The sequence below is a fragment of the Nerophis ophidion genome, linkage group LG12 (genome assembly GCF_033978795.1).
Source record: "Nerophis ophidion isolate RoL-2023_Sa linkage group LG12, RoL_Noph_v1.0, whole genome shotgun sequence".
NCBI classification, from domain to species: Eukaryota; Metazoa; Chordata; class Actinopteri; order Syngnathiformes; family Syngnathidae; genus Nerophis; species Nerophis ophidion.
The window spans coordinates 31552800-31570334 of NC_084622.1; the positions used below are offsets into that span (position 1 = coordinate 31552800).

General features: G+C 42.9%; 1 protein-coding gene across 1 annotated transcript in view; it reads right to left on the reverse strand.

Annotated features, from left to right (window-relative positions):
* LOC133563308 (synaptic vesicle glycoprotein 2B-like) overlaps positions 1–15617 on the reverse strand; it is a 100010-nt gene extending 84393 nt beyond the window's left edge. Inside the window, exon 1 of the mRNA XM_061917372.1 lies at positions 15357–15617. The gene's annotated coding sequence lies outside the window, so the exon portion shown is untranslated. The remainder of the gene's footprint in view (positions 1–15356) is intronic.
* Between the last annotated feature and the right edge of the window lie 1918 nt (positions 15618–17535).

Consider the following 17535-nt stretch of genomic DNA (forward strand, 5'->3'; position numbering starts at 1 on the left):
AACTTTAACATTTGACAACCAAATAATAAAATAAGGTGACTCTGTAAAAAATCTGGGTATCATCTTCGACCCAACTCTCTCCTTTGAGTCACACATTAAAAGCGTTACTAAAACGGCCTTCTTTCATCTCCGTAATATCGCTAAAATTCGCTCCATTTTGTCCACTAAAGACGCCGAGATCATTATCCATGCGTTTGTTATGTCTCGTCTCGATTACTGTAACATATTATTTTCGGGCCTCGTTATGTCTAGCATTAAAAGACTACAGTTGGTACAAAATGCGGCTGCTAGACTTTTGACAAGAACAAGAAAGTTTGATCACATTACGCCTGTACTGGCTCACCTGCACTGGCTTCCTGTGCACTTATGATGTGACTTTAAGGTTTTACTAATTACGTATAAAATACTACACGGTCTAGCTCCATCCTATCTTGCCGATTGTATTGTACCATATGTCCCGGCAAGAAATCTGCGTTCAAAAGACTCCGGCTTATTAGTGATTCCTAGAGCCCAAAAAATGTCTGCGGGCTATAGAGCGTTTTCCGTTCGGGCTCCAGTACTCTGGAATGCCCTCCCGGTAACAGTTCGAGATGCTACCTCAGTAGAAGCATTTAAGTCTCACCTTAAAACTCATCTGTATACTCTAGCCTTTAAATAGACCTCCTTTTTAGACCAGTTGATCTGCCGCTTCTTTTCTTTCTCCTATGTCCCCCCCTCCCTTGTGGAGGGGGTCCAGTCCGATGACCATGGATGAAGTACTGGCTGTCCAGAGTCGAGGCCCAGGATGGACCGCTCGTCGGGACCCAGGATGGACCGCTCGCCTGTGTATCGGTTGGGGACATCTCTACGCTGCTGCTCCGCCTCCGCTTGAGATGGTCTCCTGTGGACGGGACTCTCGCTGCTGTCTTGGATCCGCTTGAACTGAACTCTCGCGGCTGTGTTGGAGCCACTATGGATTGAACTTTCACAGTATCATGTTAGACCCGCTCGACATCCATTGCTTTCGGTCCCCTAGAGGGGGGGGGGGGGGGGGGGGGGGGGGTTGCCCACATCTGAGGTCCTCTCCAAGGTTTCTCATAGTCAGCATTGTCACTGGCGTCCCACTGGATGTGAATTCTCCCTGCCCACTGGGTGTGAGTTTTCCTTGCCCTTTTGTGGGTTCTTCCGAGGATGTTGTAGTCGTAATGATTTGTGCAGTCCTTTGAGACATTTGTGATTTGGGGCTATATAAATAAACATTGATTGATTGATTGATTGATTGACTGATTTAATCATAGTAGTATCGACTAGATACGCTCCTGTACTTGATATCATTACAGTGGATGTTAGGTATACAGGTAGATCCACCAATGGCGTTTTTTTACATTGTGACGCCGGTGAGCTAGGGTGTGTAGTGAAGCATGTTTAGCTATTCCTCGTCCTGCAGGGATGATACTTGTAAGAAACATACTTTATTTGTCGCCATGGAGGCGAGGATTAGTGATTTAGAAGTAGCTAAAACACTGTAGACTGCGGCTGGACTTTAGCCGCTAGCTAGTTAGCTAGCCATATCTTAAAGCACCTTTTCCTGAGGGCATTAGTTTATAAGCAAAAATGCGTCCGTTCCCCCTGCTCGTCTGCTAGTTAACCAGCAATATCAATGCATGACGACGGAGGGGCATAGGGGTTGAAGGCTGGTACTTTTTAGAGGCGGTATAGTACCGAATAAGGTTCATTAGTATCGCAGTACTATACCAATACCGGTTATACCGTACAACCCTACTGTAGCATTGATAGTTTTGGGTCATTTGACCACTTTCATGCTTAAAAATGCTTAATTCATTCCATAAATGTTGTAAAATATGCAAAAAAATTGCATTTATTTTTAAATCTGCGATGTAGTGAAGCTGCAATATTTGAAGCGCGATCTGCCAAGGCACAACTCTCTTTCCCATTCCACCCTAAAAGAAGGTATTGTTATTGAAAGTTAATATGTTTATTTTTTACCAAAGCTTTGTTCCGACATTAAATTCATACAACTGAGTTGTTTGTGTTCAAATTGTGTGCTGGATCAAATAATCCTGAAAATGTAATTTAATAAAAGATCAAAAAAATTCAGTTTGCTAAAAAATATAGTGTTTGGAAATTCACTATATAAACATTCAGTGTCAAAAAAGCATCGAGAATGAATTCACAAATCAATGGTCATGGAAGTTTTTCTCCTGCACAGACGACAGTGAGCATCGAGCGAAGTGCTCAGGCAAAAACCCTGGAAAGATGCAGACTTAGTCGTCACGAGTACTTGAGGGAGATATTGTAAAAGTTATGTTGTGTCAGTAACTTATTTTTGCTCAATTACGTAATAGGACATACCGTAAAAGTCCACTGTCCAAGGTAAATGGTGTCTTTTAATATTAAATTACAGTACTTTATAAACTTGAGTTCTTTAAAGTACATGCTTTTGTATTATTTTTTAAATATTTCATTTGTAATTTTTTTTTTTTTTAAGATTTTTTTTAAATTGTGCTGTTTTTGGGGCATGGGAGTGATTGGCGAACACCAATTTAATTCACTTCAATGACCGATGTTCATTTGAGATACAAGTGTTTTGATTTAAGAGTGCCGTCACAGAACCAATTAGGCTTGTAAATTGATGTACTACTGTATTCACATTACTGTTATGCTCCATTTCCTGGTAAAAAAAATAACCTGTAAAAATAAATAGGCTTTGTTTGTGGACAACATGTGTATATTGTCCTTTTATTAAGCACTTGTTTGGGCACTGTCTAAGGCGGGCGTCTGCAACCTGCGGCTCTTTAGCGCCGCCCTAGTGGCTCCCTTGAGCTTTTTAAAAATATATTAAAATAGAAAATGTATTTTTTGTTTTAATATGATTTCTGTAGGAGGACAAACATGACAGAAACCTCCCTAATTGTTAGAAATCCCACTGTTTATTTTAAACATGATTTTCTGATGAAAGAATTCGGTGAGCGCTGTTTTGTCCTGCTAATTTTGGCAGTGCCCTTGAACTCACCGTAGTTTGTTCACATGTTTAACTTTCTTCAACGATGCCAGAAAAAGATATGTTTTAAGCAACTCCTTCTTTGTCTCATTTTGTCCACCAAACTTTTTATACTCTGTGTGAATGCACAAAGGTGAGCTTTGTTGATGTTAGTGACTTGTGTGCAGTGCTTATCAAGCATATTTGGTCAGTGCATGACTGCAAGCTAATCAATGCTAACATACTATTTATGCTAGCTTTATGTATGTATTGCACCATTATACCTCGCTTGTAGGTATATTTGAGCTTATTTAACTTCCAATGTCATCTGTATCCATCCATCCATCCATCTTCTTCCGCTTATCCTATGTCGGGTTGTGGGGGCAGCAGCCTAACCGGGGAAGCCCAGATTTCCCTCTCCCCCGCCACTTTGTCTCGCTCTTCACGGGAGATCCCGAGGAGTTCCCAGGCCAGCCGGGAGACATAGTCTTCCCAACGTGTCCTGGGTCTTCCCCGTGGACTCCTACCAGCTGGACGTGCCCTAAAAACCTCCCTCGAGGGGCGTTCAGGTGGCATCCTGACCAGATGCCCGAACCACCTCATCTGGCTCCTCTCGATGTGAAGGAGCACCTCCACCTCCTCCCGGATGACAGAGCTTCTCACCCTATCTCTAAGGGAGAGCCCCGCCACCCAGCAAAGGAAACTCATTTCGGCCGCTTGTACCCGTGATCTTATCCTTTCGGTCATGACCCAAAGCTCATGACCATATGTGAGGATGGGATCGTAAATTGAACGAGGAATTGAGAGCTTTGCCTTCCGGCTCAGCTTCTTCTTCACCACAAGGAATTGGTACAACGTCCGCATTACTGAAAACGCCACACCGACCCACCTGTCGATCTCACGATCCACTCTTCCCTCACTCGTGAACAAGACTCCTAGGTACTTGAACTCCTCCACTTGGGGCGGGGTCTCCTCCCCAACCCGGATATGGCACTCCACCCTTTTCCGGGCGAGAACCATGGACTCGGACTTGGAGGTGCCAATTCTCATTCCGGTCGCTTCACACTCGGCTGCGAACCGATCCAGTGAGCGCTGAAGATCCCGGCCAGATGAAGCCATCAGGACCACATCATCTGCAAAAAGCAGAGACCTCATCCCACGGCCACCAAACCGGAACCCCTCAACGCCTTGACAGCGCCTAGAAATTCTGTCCATAAAAGTTCTGAACAGAATCGGTGACAAAGGACAGCCTTGGCGGAGTCCACCCTCACTAGAAACGTGTCTGACTTACTGCTGGCAATGCGGACCAAGCTCTGACACTGATCATACAGGGAGCGGACTGCCACAATCAGACAGTCTGATACCCCATACTCTCTGAGCACTCCCCACAGGACTTCCCGAGGGACACGGTCGAATGCCTTCTCCAAGTCTACAAAGCACATGTAGACTGGTTGGGGAAACTCCCATGCACCCTCAAGAACCCTGCCGAGAGTATAGAGCTGGTCCAAAGTTCCACGACCAGGACGAAAACCACACTGTTCCTCCTGAATCCGAGGTTCGACTATCCGGCGTAGCCTCCTCTCCAGTACACCTGAATAAACCTTACCGGGAAGGCTGAGGAGTGTGATCCCCTTCTTAAAGAGGAGAACCACCACCCCGGTCTGCCAATCCAGAGGTCCCGCCCCCGATCTCCAAGCGAAGCTGACAGTCCCACAGCATCCAGAGCCTTAAGGAACTCCGGGCGGACCTCATCCACCCACGGGGCCTTGCCACCCAGGCACTGCTTCCTCATAGGAAGATGTGTTGGTGGGATTGAGGAGGTCTTTGGAGTATTCCTTCCACCTATCCACAACATCCGCAGTTGAGGTCAGCAGAACACCATCCGCACCATACACGGTGTTGACAGTGCACTGCTTCCCCTTCTAGAATTGCTTCGAAGCCGTCCGGAAGTCGTTTTCCATGGCTTCCCCGAACTCCTCCAATGTCCGAGTTTTTGCCTCCGCAACCGCTGAAGCTGCACACCGCTTGGCCTGTCGGTACCTGTCCACTGACTCCGGAGTCCTATGAGCCAAAAGAACCAGATAGGACTCCTTCTTCAGCTTGACGGCATCCTTCACCGCCGGTGTCCACCAACGGGTTCGAGGATTACCGCTACGACAGGCACCAACTACCTTGCGGCCACAGCTCCAATCAGCCGCCTCGACAATTTTCATTTATATCTGCATTTCTCATGACATATTATTTGTATGTAATATTGCCTGCATGTCTGATAGTTGTGTGCCTTTATAGACCACAGTTACCCAGCTTGCAAAGATTGTAATAAATCCATTAGAAGAAGACAGCCCACTATTTCCTTTAAAGGCCTACTGAAACCCACTACTACCCACCACACAGTCTGATAGTTTATATATCAATGATGAAATATTAACATTGCAACACATGCCAATACGGCCTTTTTAGTTTACTAAATTACAATTTTAAATTTCCCGGGAGTTTCGGCCTGAAAACGTCGTGTAATGATGACGTGTACGCAAGACGTCACGCTTTTTAAGGAAGTATGAGCGCTACGCACACACACAGCTAAATGTCGTCTGCTTTAACCGCATAATTACACAGTATTTTGGAGATCTGTGTTGCTGAATCTTTTGCAATTTGTTCAATTAATATTGGAGAAGTCAAAGTAGAAAGATGGAGTTGGGAAGCTTTAGCCTTTAGCCACACAAACACACGGTGATTCCTTGTTTAAAATTCCCGGAGGTGAAAATTTACTATGGATCAGAGTGCGGTCAAGCCAACATGGATCCCAACCACATGTCAACCAGCAGGTTTCGGTGAGAAATTTGTGGTTAAAAAGTCAGTTCTTACCGGAGAAAAGCTGAGCTTGTGCCGTCCATAGCTGCCGTCGACTCCCCTGAGACATTGGCGTCAAGACACCCTTGGACACACCCTTCCGACTATCAGGTACTATTTAACTCACTAAAACACTAGCAACACAATAGAAAGATAAGGGATTTCCCAGAATTAACCTAGTAAATGTGTTTAAAAACATCGGAATCCGTCCCAATGCATTTGTGTTTTGTTTTTTTCTTACTCGTTTTGTTTGTTGTTGTTTTTTTTTTTTGTAGTTCGTCGCTATCAATATCCTCAAACACGAATCTTTCATCCTCGCTCAAATTAATGGGGAAATTGTCGTTTTCTCGGTCCGAATAGCTGTTTTTGTTGGAGGCTCCCATTATAAACAATGTGAATATGTGAGGAACCCCCACACGTGTGACGTCATCGTCTGCGACTTCTGGTAGAGGCAGGGCTTTTCTGTTAACACCGACAGTTGCGAACTTTATCGTGGATGTTCTGTAATAAATCTTTTCAGCAAAAATATGGCAATATCGCGAAATGATCAAGTATGACACATAGAATGGACCTGCTATCCCCTTTTAAATAAGAAAATCACATTTCAATTCTCCTTTACGTCATGTGTTAACTTCATTTTATCCCTTGATAAGGCTTTTAATTTTTTGCAGCTCCAGACAGATTTCTTTTATTTTATTTTTGGTCCTCTTTCAACATTTCCGCTTGCCGACCCCTGGTCTAAGCACTGGCACCCAGTCAAATTACCAATTTGGCACCGTTGTCATACAATATGTAAACAATACCGACACAAATCACAGCTGACTTGGGGCTAAAGACAGGCTACATCATGCTCTGGTTGTCAGTCTGTAAAAAGAGGCCAAAGGTTCAGTGCATTTTGTTGCACAAAGTAAAAATGTTCAATCAAAACATTAACTAGGATACAAACAGCTGAATAGGCTTCAAATATGGCTTGTGAAATGATGCATTTGCATTGAATTTCATACATTTCCATTAAATGCTTGTTGGCAACCCTCTTTCCTGTTACCCCACATACAGTACAGTACCTAGCAGAAAAATGCAAATGTTGCTCTAGCACAGAGGTCAGCAACCCAAAATGTTGAAAGAGCCATATCGTGGGCTCTACCGAGGATGTCGTTGTGGTTTTTTGTTGTGGTTTGTGCAGCCCTTTGAGACACTAGTGATTTAGGGCTATATAAATAATCATTGAATGATTGATATTGGATCAACATTCCAAAAAAAACCAAAGTTGCCTGGAGCCGCAAAAAATTCAAAACCTTCTATAAGTGTTGTAATGAAGGCAACACATGATGTAAGTGTCTATCAATCAATCAATCAATGTTTACTTATATAGCCCTAAATCACTAGTGTCTCAAAGGGCTGCACAAACCACTACGACATCCTCGGTAGGCCCACATAAGGGCAAGGAAAACTCACACCCAGTGGGACGTCGGTGACAATGATGACTATGAGAACCTTGGAGAGGAGGAAACCAATGGATGTCGAGCGGGTCCAACATGATACTGTGAAAGTTCAATCCATAATGGATCCAACACAGTCGTGAGAGTCCAGTCCAAAGCGGATCCAACACAGCAGCGAGAGTCCCGTTCACAGCGGAGCCAGCAGGAAACCATCCCAAGCGGAGGCGGATCAGCAGCGCAGAGATGTCCCCAGCCGATACACAGGCAAGCAGTACATGGCCACCGGATGGGACCGGACCCCCTCCACAAGGGAGAGTGGGACATAGAAGAAAAAGAAAAGAAACGGCAGATCAACTGGTCTAAAAAGGGAGTCTATTTAAAGGCTAAAGTATACAAATGAGTTTTAAGGTGAGACTTAAATGCTTCTACTGAGGTGGCATCTCGAACGGTTACCGGGAGGGTATTCCAGAGTACTGGAGCCCGAACGGAAAACACTCTATAGCCCACAGACTTTTTTTGGGCTTTGGGAATCACTAATAAGCCGGAGTCCTTTGAACGCAGATTTCTTGCCGGGACATATGGTACAATACAATCGGCAAGATAGGATGGAGCTAGACCGTGTAGTATTTTATACGTAAGTAGTAAAACCTTAAAGTCCCATCTTAAGTGCACAGGAAGCCAGTGCAGGTGAGCCAGTACAGGCGTAATGTCTATATTAGCTATAATAGCCTACTATCAAAATGACTTTAAAAGTATTATATAAATGTTAGAATTAAGACAACACATGATGGAAGTATCTATATCAGTTATAATAGCCTACTATCAAAATAACTTTACAATCCTTATATAGGTGTTATAACGAAATCAACACATGATATAAGTGTCTACATTAACTATAGTAACCTACTATCAAAATGACTATGGGTCGCAGGCTGACGCAAATCTTCGTTGACACATTTTACAACATTGGAAAACATTAGTAAAACAGAGGCTTCTTAGTGGATAAGATAACTCTTGGAAATGTGTGTGTCTAAGTTTAAGGAAACGACAGGCTGTCTTCTTCTAATAACTTTATTACAATCTTTGCGAGCTGGGTAACATTTGCTGTGATCTGGAACAACATGGCACACAAACAATGTGTTACGTATGAGACATCCAAATAATAATTAAAGACACAGAGGATGATAGTAAAGGAAATTAAATGAGCTCGAATATACTTACAAATGAGGCATAATGATGCAATATGTACATACAGCTAGTTTAAATTGCATGTTAGCATCAATCAGCATGCAGTCATGCACTGACCAAAAAATGCCTGATTGGCACACCACACGAGTCAAAAACATCAACAAAGCTCAACTTTGTGCGTTCACGCACAACATAAAAAGTTTGGTGGACAAAATGAGAAAGAGTGCCATTAAACGAGTATTTTTGTGGCAGTGTCGGAGAAAGTTGTACATGTAAAAAAGAATATGGTGAGATCAATCAATAGAAGCACTTAAGTCCCATACTAAAACTAATTTGTATACGCTGGCCTTTAAATAGACCCCCTTTTAGACCAGTTGATCTGCCGGCTCTTTTCTGCTCTGCCCCCCTCTCCTGCGTGGGGAAGTTATTAGGTGACCATAGATGAAGCGCTAGCTGTTCAAAGTCGGGACCCGGGGTGGACCACTCATCTGGGCATTAGTTGGGGACGTCTCTGTGCTGCTGACTTGTCTCCACTCAAGATGATCCCCTGCTGGCCTCACTATGGACTGGACTCTCATACTATTAACTAGATCCACTCGACGTCCATTGCACTGGTCGCCCAGGGGTGGGGGGTCCCCTCATCTGCAGTCCCCTCCTAGGTTTCACATTGTATCCCATTGGGTTGAGTTTTTTCTTACCCTGATGTGGGATCTGAGCTGAGGATGTTGTTGTGTATCGTGCAGCCCTTCCAGACACTCGTGAACAAGAACAAGAAAGTTTGATCACATTACGCATATACTGGCTCACCTGCACTGGCTTCCTGTGCACTTAAGATGTGACTTTAAGGTTTTACTACTTACGTATAAAATACTACACGGTCTAGCTCCAACCTATCTTGCCGATTGTATTGTACCATATGTCCCGGCAAGAAATCTGCGTTCAAAGGACTCTTCCGGCTTATTAGTGATTCCCAGAGCCCAAAAAAAGTCTGCGGGCTATAGAGCGTTTTCCGTTCGGGCTCCAGTACTCTGGAATGCCCTCCCGGTAACCGTTCGAAATGCTACCTCAGTAGAAGCATTTAAGTCTCACCTTAAAACTCATTTGTATACTCTAGACTTTAAATAGACACCTTTTTTAGACCAGTTGATCTGCCATTTTTTTCTTTTTCCCCTATGTCCCCCCCTCCCTTGTGGAGGTGGTCTGGTCCAGTGGCCATGGATGAAGTACTGGCTGTCCAAAATCGGGACCGAGGATGGACCGCTCGTCCGTCCAAAATCGGGACCCAGGATGGACCGCTCGTCCAGAGTCGGGACCCAAGATGGACCGCTCGCCTGTGTATTGGCTGGGGACATCTCTGCGCTGCTCTTCCGCCTCCGCTTGGGATGGTTTCCTGCTGGCTCCACTTTGGATGGGACTCTAGCTACTATATTGGATCCACTTTGAACTTGGTTGTCACGGTTACGTTAGATCCACTATGGATTGGACTTGTGTGGGGATGGGTGGGGTAGTGTTCCCACATATGTGGTCCTCTCCAAGGTTTCTCATAGTCATCATGGTCGGCGTCCCACTGGGGTGAGTTTTCCTTGCCCTTATGTGGGTTCTACCGAGGATGTTGTTGTGGTTTGTGCAGCCCTTTGAGGCACTTGTGATTTAGGGCTATATAAATAAACATTGATGGATTGATTGATTGATTGATTGATTGATTGATTGATTGATTTACAGTTATGTAATAAACTTTGACTGATGATTGATCGATCAAGGACCATCAAAATTAGTAGGACAAAACGGTGCTCCCCAAATAGTCTCATCAATGAAGCATGGTTAATTTGTACAGTGGAATTTCTAACACTGCTAGGGGATAGGGACTTGTCCAGGTTGTACCCTGCCTTCCGCCCGAATGCAGCTGAGATAGGCTCCAGCGACCCCAAAAGGGACAAGCGGTAGAAAATGGATGGATGGATGGAATTTCTAACAATCAGGAAGGTTTTTGTCATGTATGTCCTCCTAAAGAAACCATATTAAAAGAAAAAAATATATTTCACCCACTTTTTCCATTATCATACATTTTTGAAAAAGCTCCAGGGAGCCACTAGGGCGGCGCTAAAGAGCCACGGGTTGCCCACCCCCAATCTGGCATATTGTCCAAATCTACCAGGTAGCAACCTGGCACATGAAAATGGCTTCAAGGTTTATCTCCAGAGGACGTGGACCACTCAGACCCACATGATGTAGTAAAATATTGACTGCTGCACTGCTACTGTCCTGCAGCTTTTACTGTTGGAGACTCGGGCTTTAGATTGAGGGGGGTGCTGTTTACATAACATTTGAAGCTCAAAGCCGGTCCAGATAATATATGCCGTATAATAGTACAGCCTCCATGTTTGGCGGAAAGTCCCGTGCTTTTTGACTCAGAGCAAGATGTCAGTATTGCAAACTGCAAGTGATGATCAGAGGCAAAAACAAGGACGCTTAGGACTGTGATAGATGTGAAGAGAGGAAGCTGAAGAGGCAGCCCAGTCATTTAGACACAATTAATAATGCATCGTGTTCCTATCTACAGCAGGAAGACCTCCCTCTGTGGCACACGCACTTGCACAAACTCACACACATTACACGTACCCATTCACATACTCATATACTTATGCATGCGCATACACGTACACTTACACATAGACATAGATATAAACATACGCACACAGGTACACACACACACACACACACACACACACACACACACACACACAGCAGTGCAGTGTTCTGGAACAAATCAGTGCTGAAGTAACAGACACTATATTACAGCAGCATCATCAGATCTGAGGCCACCTGGTTTTGAAGGACAGTGAAGGTGTTTGTTAAAGGCCTACTGAAACCCACTACTACCGACCACGCAGTCTGATAGTTTATATATCAACGATGAAATATTAACATTGCAACACATGCCAATACGGCCGGTTCAGTTTACTAAATTGCAATTTTAAATTTCCCGCGAGTTTCTTTTTGAAAACGTCACGGAATGATGACGCGTACGCGTGACGTCACAGACTATAAGGAAATATTAGCGCTGCACCAAACGGGGCTAAAAGTCGTCTCTGTTCATGGCCTAATCACACAGTATTTTGGACATTTGTGTTGCTGAATATTTTGCAATTTGTTCATTTAATAATAGAGACTAAAGAACAATGCTGTTGGTGGAAAGCGGTGGATTGCAGCTGTCTTTACCACCGAGACACAGCCGGGGTTTCTTTGGTTGTTGTGAAGCGGAGCGGTCAAGCGAACATGTTTTCTCTACGTCAACCAGCATGTTTTTGGATGGGGAAATTGTGATATATATCTTACCAGAGACATCAATGGATTATTCGTCGTCCTGCAGCAGCTTGTCAAAAAAGGCAGCTGTGAGCTTGGCTCCTCGGCTTCTCTCTGAGACACTGCGTGTTCACCGCAGCCATCCGACCTCGAGGTATGTCTTTACAATCTTTAAAATCTCACTAAAACACTATTAAAAGCAGATAAGGGATCTTCCAGAATTATCCTAGTAAATGTGCCTAAAAACATTTTAATCGCCTTTTTTTTTTTTACTTTTTTTTTTTTTTTTCTAGTGCTTTGCTAGCAATATCTTCAGCCACAAATCTTTCATCCTCGCTCAAATTAATGGAGAAATTGTCGTTTTCTCGGTCCGAATAGCTCTTTTTGTTGGAGGCTCCCATTATAAACAATGTGAAGATGTGAGGAGCCATCAACATGTGACGTCTTCGTCTGCGACTTCCGGTACAGGCAAGGCTTTTTTATTAGCGACCAAAAGTTGCGAACTTTATCGTCGATGTTCTCTACTAAATCCTTTCAGCTAAAATATGGCAATATCGCGAAATGATCAAGTATAACACATAGAATGGACCTGCAATTCCCGTTTGAATAAGAAAATCTAATTTCAGTAGGCCTTTAATGCTTACTACAATACTTTGCTTTTAGTGGTTATTGATCTGCCTTTAGTGTTTTAAAAAAATAAAGAACAAGAAAAAATGTTAGAGATAGTGACTTGTATAGAGCCCCTTTTCTGTTGGTACACACCCTTTCCACATCTCAGCCTGGTTTTAGCACAAGCTTTTAGTTGCTCTTTCCGGCGTGCATGTTCCATTTTTACCACTCATCTATTTTCCTATTCCATCCCTGACATTTTCTGCTTGCCTAAGTTAGGTCCAACTGTTTACAAGCTTTCGCTCTGTTTTGAATTTAGGCATCAGTTCTTTGTAAAAACCAGTCAAGGGTAGGATTAAAGGAGGATTACCTCAAAATTCTTCAGGACAACCTAAAATCATCAGCCCGGAGGTTGGGTCTTGGGCGCAGTTGGGTGTTCCAACAGGACAATGACCCCAAACACACATCAAAAGTGGTAAAGGAATGGCTAATACAGGCTAGAATTAAGGTTTTAGAATGGCCTTCCCAAAGTCCTGATTTAAATGTGTGGACAATGCTGAAGAAACAAGCCCATGTCAGAAAACCAACAAATTTAGCTGAACTGCATTAATTTTGTCAAGAGGACTGGTCAAAAATTCAACCAGAAGCTTGTCGATGGCTACCAAAAGCGCCTTATTGCCGTGAAACTTGCCAAAGGACATGTAACCAAATATTAGCATTGCTGTATGTATAATTTTGACCCAGCAGATTTGGTCACATTTTCAGTAGACCCATAATAAATTAATAAAAGAGCCAAACTTCATGAATGTTTTTTGTGACCAACAAGTATGACTGTATATCTCGATATAGTTTCGGGTGAAAGTATACGTATAAAGATATTAAATTTGAGCAAAAATTCACTGAAATTGAAGTCAATGACAACTGTACTGTAAACGGTCAGTGGCACTTTTATTAACCCAGATAGTCAAGATGGGTATTGACAGCAGAGAAAATAAAATGTTAAGTAGCACAGAATTGCATAACATAAATAAAATAGAAAAATATTATTTCTAGGTAAAATAAATAACATAGCTGTGCAAATAATACACAATGTATCAAACTGAGATAAAAAATATATTTTCAGGCAGGCACTTTTCAATTCCCAGTCAACAATGTAATGGACTGACACACACGTACGGTTCTGGTCATTGCCAAGTAAGTGACTTAGCATAATTGTGCGGCTATGATCTTCCTCATTTCCATCCATCGGCATACATTTTTGGCAGCATTTCTCGTGCGAAATATGCCCGGCTTGGTAACTGGAGAACAGTTTTGATTTGGGCTTACATGGTAAACAACTCATATGAATATTTTATCCAGACGCATACATTTGTCCAAATGTGGCCAAGTAGACGCGTTGTGGAATTCCTGGACGTGGTCTACACCGTTAAAAGAAAAATCTAAGGAAGACAATCCTTCCCCCATCTTCCACTAGTTTTATGTGTATATATATATATATATATATATATATATATATATATATATATATATATATATATATATATATATATATATATATATGTATATACATCGCTCTTCTCTTCTACGACTATCTCGTCGTCATTTGGGATGTCTGTTATGATTTCACTTCCTGGTTCCACGACCCGCCCCATCTTGCCTCTGATCGGCCTAATCTCGACCAATCGTGACTCATCATAGTAAACCACCAACCAATCATGGATGTGCTTATACGTGCAAGCACGTCTTGGAAGGAGAAAGAGGAAGGGTTTAGTAGCCCGTGGAGGGGGAACGGGGGAGAACAAGGAACACAAAAAATAAGCTGCCTTTGGTCATTTTAGCGTGAAATAAATTATATCAATATTACGATATTTTCTCATATCATATCATGTTTAGAAATATATCGATACATCTTACAAACTCGATATATCGCCCGGCCCTAATGGAAGGCACCAAAAAAAGTCGATTTCAGGATCCGTATTGGTCTGGACCACAGGGTGCAGGGACGGCAGGCGAAGTGCAGTTAAACTAATAATTATTTAAAGTACCACTGATAGTCACACACACACTGGTGTGGTGAAATTAACCTCTGCATTACACCCATTCCATTGTTCTACCCCCTGGGAGACTCGGGAATCATTTTGGTGATTTAACCCCCAATTTCAACCCTTGATGCTGAGTGCCAAGCAGGGAGGCAATGGGTCCCCTTTTTATAGTCTTTGGTATGACTCGGCCGAGGTTTGAACTCACGACCTACCGATCTTGTAGGCCTGTTGTTAAAATTACTATCAACTTACAACACTGTATGACTCAGGGCCGCAACAACACACAATTTATGTTTAGAAGTTTGGATTATTTTGTGAAAAAAATGTGCTTTTTTTTTTGTCAACTAAAAAGATTTGTAAGAAGAAATTCAACTTGAGGTGTAGAGGTAGCAATGGCAGTTGTATGTTATTTAAAAAAAGATTGAGGCTAAGTTCAAGAGAGGGGCAAACAAAATAAAAAAATTAATACATTGTTCAACGATATTTGATTTAGAAAAAAAAAACTGCATTAAAAAACGTCCAAGACTTATAGTGTAAGAAATGTACAGTAATTAGAGATTGATTATATAACGTGGCAAGCAATCACTGCTGAACAGCTGCTATTGTGCATGTCTGTTATAAGTACATTGGAGTCATGTTTGTATTACTTGGAGAGCAAGTGAAAGATCGCCAATGCATGCTGGTCACAATGTGTTTGATTTGTGTGCATGCAAATATAAAGTAAACACCAGATCTTGTTATTAATATAATACAGCATACACTCTCCATGATAAAACAATATCCAAACATATCACACTTGTTATATGATGCAATGCAGTGACACAGCCATTAAATATTGTGTTTGAATATATATATATATATATATATGTATATATATATGCAATTTTTAATTTTTTTTATTTTCTTGATTTTTTCAACAGCAATTCAAACAAATAGTTGACTTACCAGAATGGAGTCAACGTGAAGTTTAGGAGTACTCAGTGATGTCCCAGTCTCACAACAAATCTCTACTCTACCGTCATTTATCACCCCCAGAATAAGCGTAAGGTAGCGTATGCATGGAGAGCATCACTTTGTCAAGGCGCAGACAGAAGCTGAGGGATTAAACATGATAGATCCTGCCTCTTCCTCTCCCCATCATCAGTCTCGCTCTCTTTGCTGCACTCCTCCCTGCCGCCACCTTCCTATCCGGTGCACAGTGGTGGAGTCCACCTCTCCCACTGTGTTGTGTGTGTGTGCGTGCAGGACTGTACCATTTGGCCTGTCGCAGGGGGAGTGTCCAGATGTGATGCGGTGGATTGAGGAGGGTGTGTGACGTGGGCTTGGGAGAGCTGGGGTTATTAGTTTGAGAGAAGCAGATGGGTGGCTTGTGGGTTGGCGGGGGTGGTGGGGCAGATGGATGTAGGGAGGGATAAATAAATGAGGAGGTGGAGTAACCCAGTGGGTCTGCCCACTGACAGATGTGTTGACGTCGTATGAGATGCTTTTTACAGATTGATGGTAAACTCTTGCAGCTTTGCCTAAATCAGGGGTCGGCAACCCGCGGCTCCGGAGCCGCATGCGGGTCTTTGGCATCTCTGATGCGGCTCAGTACATAGTCGCCGACCCCCAGACTATTACGGGGGTATTCCGGATTTCGGTGCCCCTCCCGTACATCATCTGGGGTCATCGTTTTCCGATTTTCTCTCGGACTACCACATTGGGGGCATGCCTTGATGGTTTTACTGTTAACGTCCTCTACAACATATCATCGCGCCTGTCTTTCACACAATGCTATCTGCGTGCCGACCGGACGCATGCTTGCCAGTCCAGCGACATGTTATGTATGGCTTCCGCAGATACACGTACACGACTGCAAGGCATACTGGGTGATACAGTTCATACTGACGGTTGTGATATAAATAACTTTAACACTCTTACTAATATGCACCACACTGTGAACCCACACCAAACAAGAATGACAAACACATTTCGGGAGAATATCCTCACAGTAACACAACTGACCGCAACACAACAAATACCCAGAATCCTTTTCATCCATGACTCTTCCTGACTATATTATACACCCCGCTAGCACCAATCCCCCCCCCCCCCCCCTCCATGCGTCATTTGAGGTGGGCGGGGTTGGGGGCGCAGGGGTGTAAAATATAGTCAGGGTGAGTCATGGATGCAAAGGATTCTGGGTATTTGTTGTGTTGCGTTTATGTTGTGTTACTGTGAGGATGTTCTCCCTAAATTTGTTTGTCATTCTTGTTTGGTGCGGGTTCACAGTGTGGTGCATATTAGCAAGAGTGTTAACGTTGTTTATATCACAACCTTCAGTGTAAACTGTATCACCCAGTATGCCTTGCAGTCGTGTATGTGTATCTGCGGAAGCCATACACGACATTTCGCTGGACTGCCAAGCAGTTTGTACATGTTGTAGAAGGCGTTCAAGACAATGGCTTCATATCACGCCCTTATTATTGTTGTCTGGATGACCACCAGCAGATATTCGCGAGAATGGTTGCGGCTCCAATTGTCTTCTTTATTTTGTGAAACGGGTCAAAATGGCTCTTTGAGTGGTAAAGATTGCCGACCCCTGGCCTAGATATTAGACATTCGTACTTATGGATGCAAAATAAGAAAAAGTAATTAAAAAAAATATATATGCTTTGTCTAACACAGGGGTTTTTAAACTAGTGTTGTCCCAATACCAATATTTTAGGACCGGTACCAAAATAATTTGGATATTTTTCGGTACTTTTCTAAATAAAGGGACCACAAAAACTCCGTTATTGGCTTTATTTTAACAAAAAATCTTGCGGTACATTAAACATATGTTTCTTATTGCAAGTTTGTCCTAAATAAAATAGTGAACATACAAGACAACTTGTCTTTTAGTAGTAAGGAAACAACCAAAGGCTCCTAATTTAGTTTGCTGACGTATGCAGTAACAAAATGTGTCATTTTCCATTCTATTATGTTGTCTAAATTATTAAAGACAAGCGCCCCCCGCGACCCCGAAAGGGAATAAGCGGTAGAAAATGGATGGATGAATGGAAGTGGTAGAAAATGGTAAATGGGTTATACTTGTATAGCGCTTTTCTACCTTTGTCAAGACTTGGACTATGGAGCATCTTAC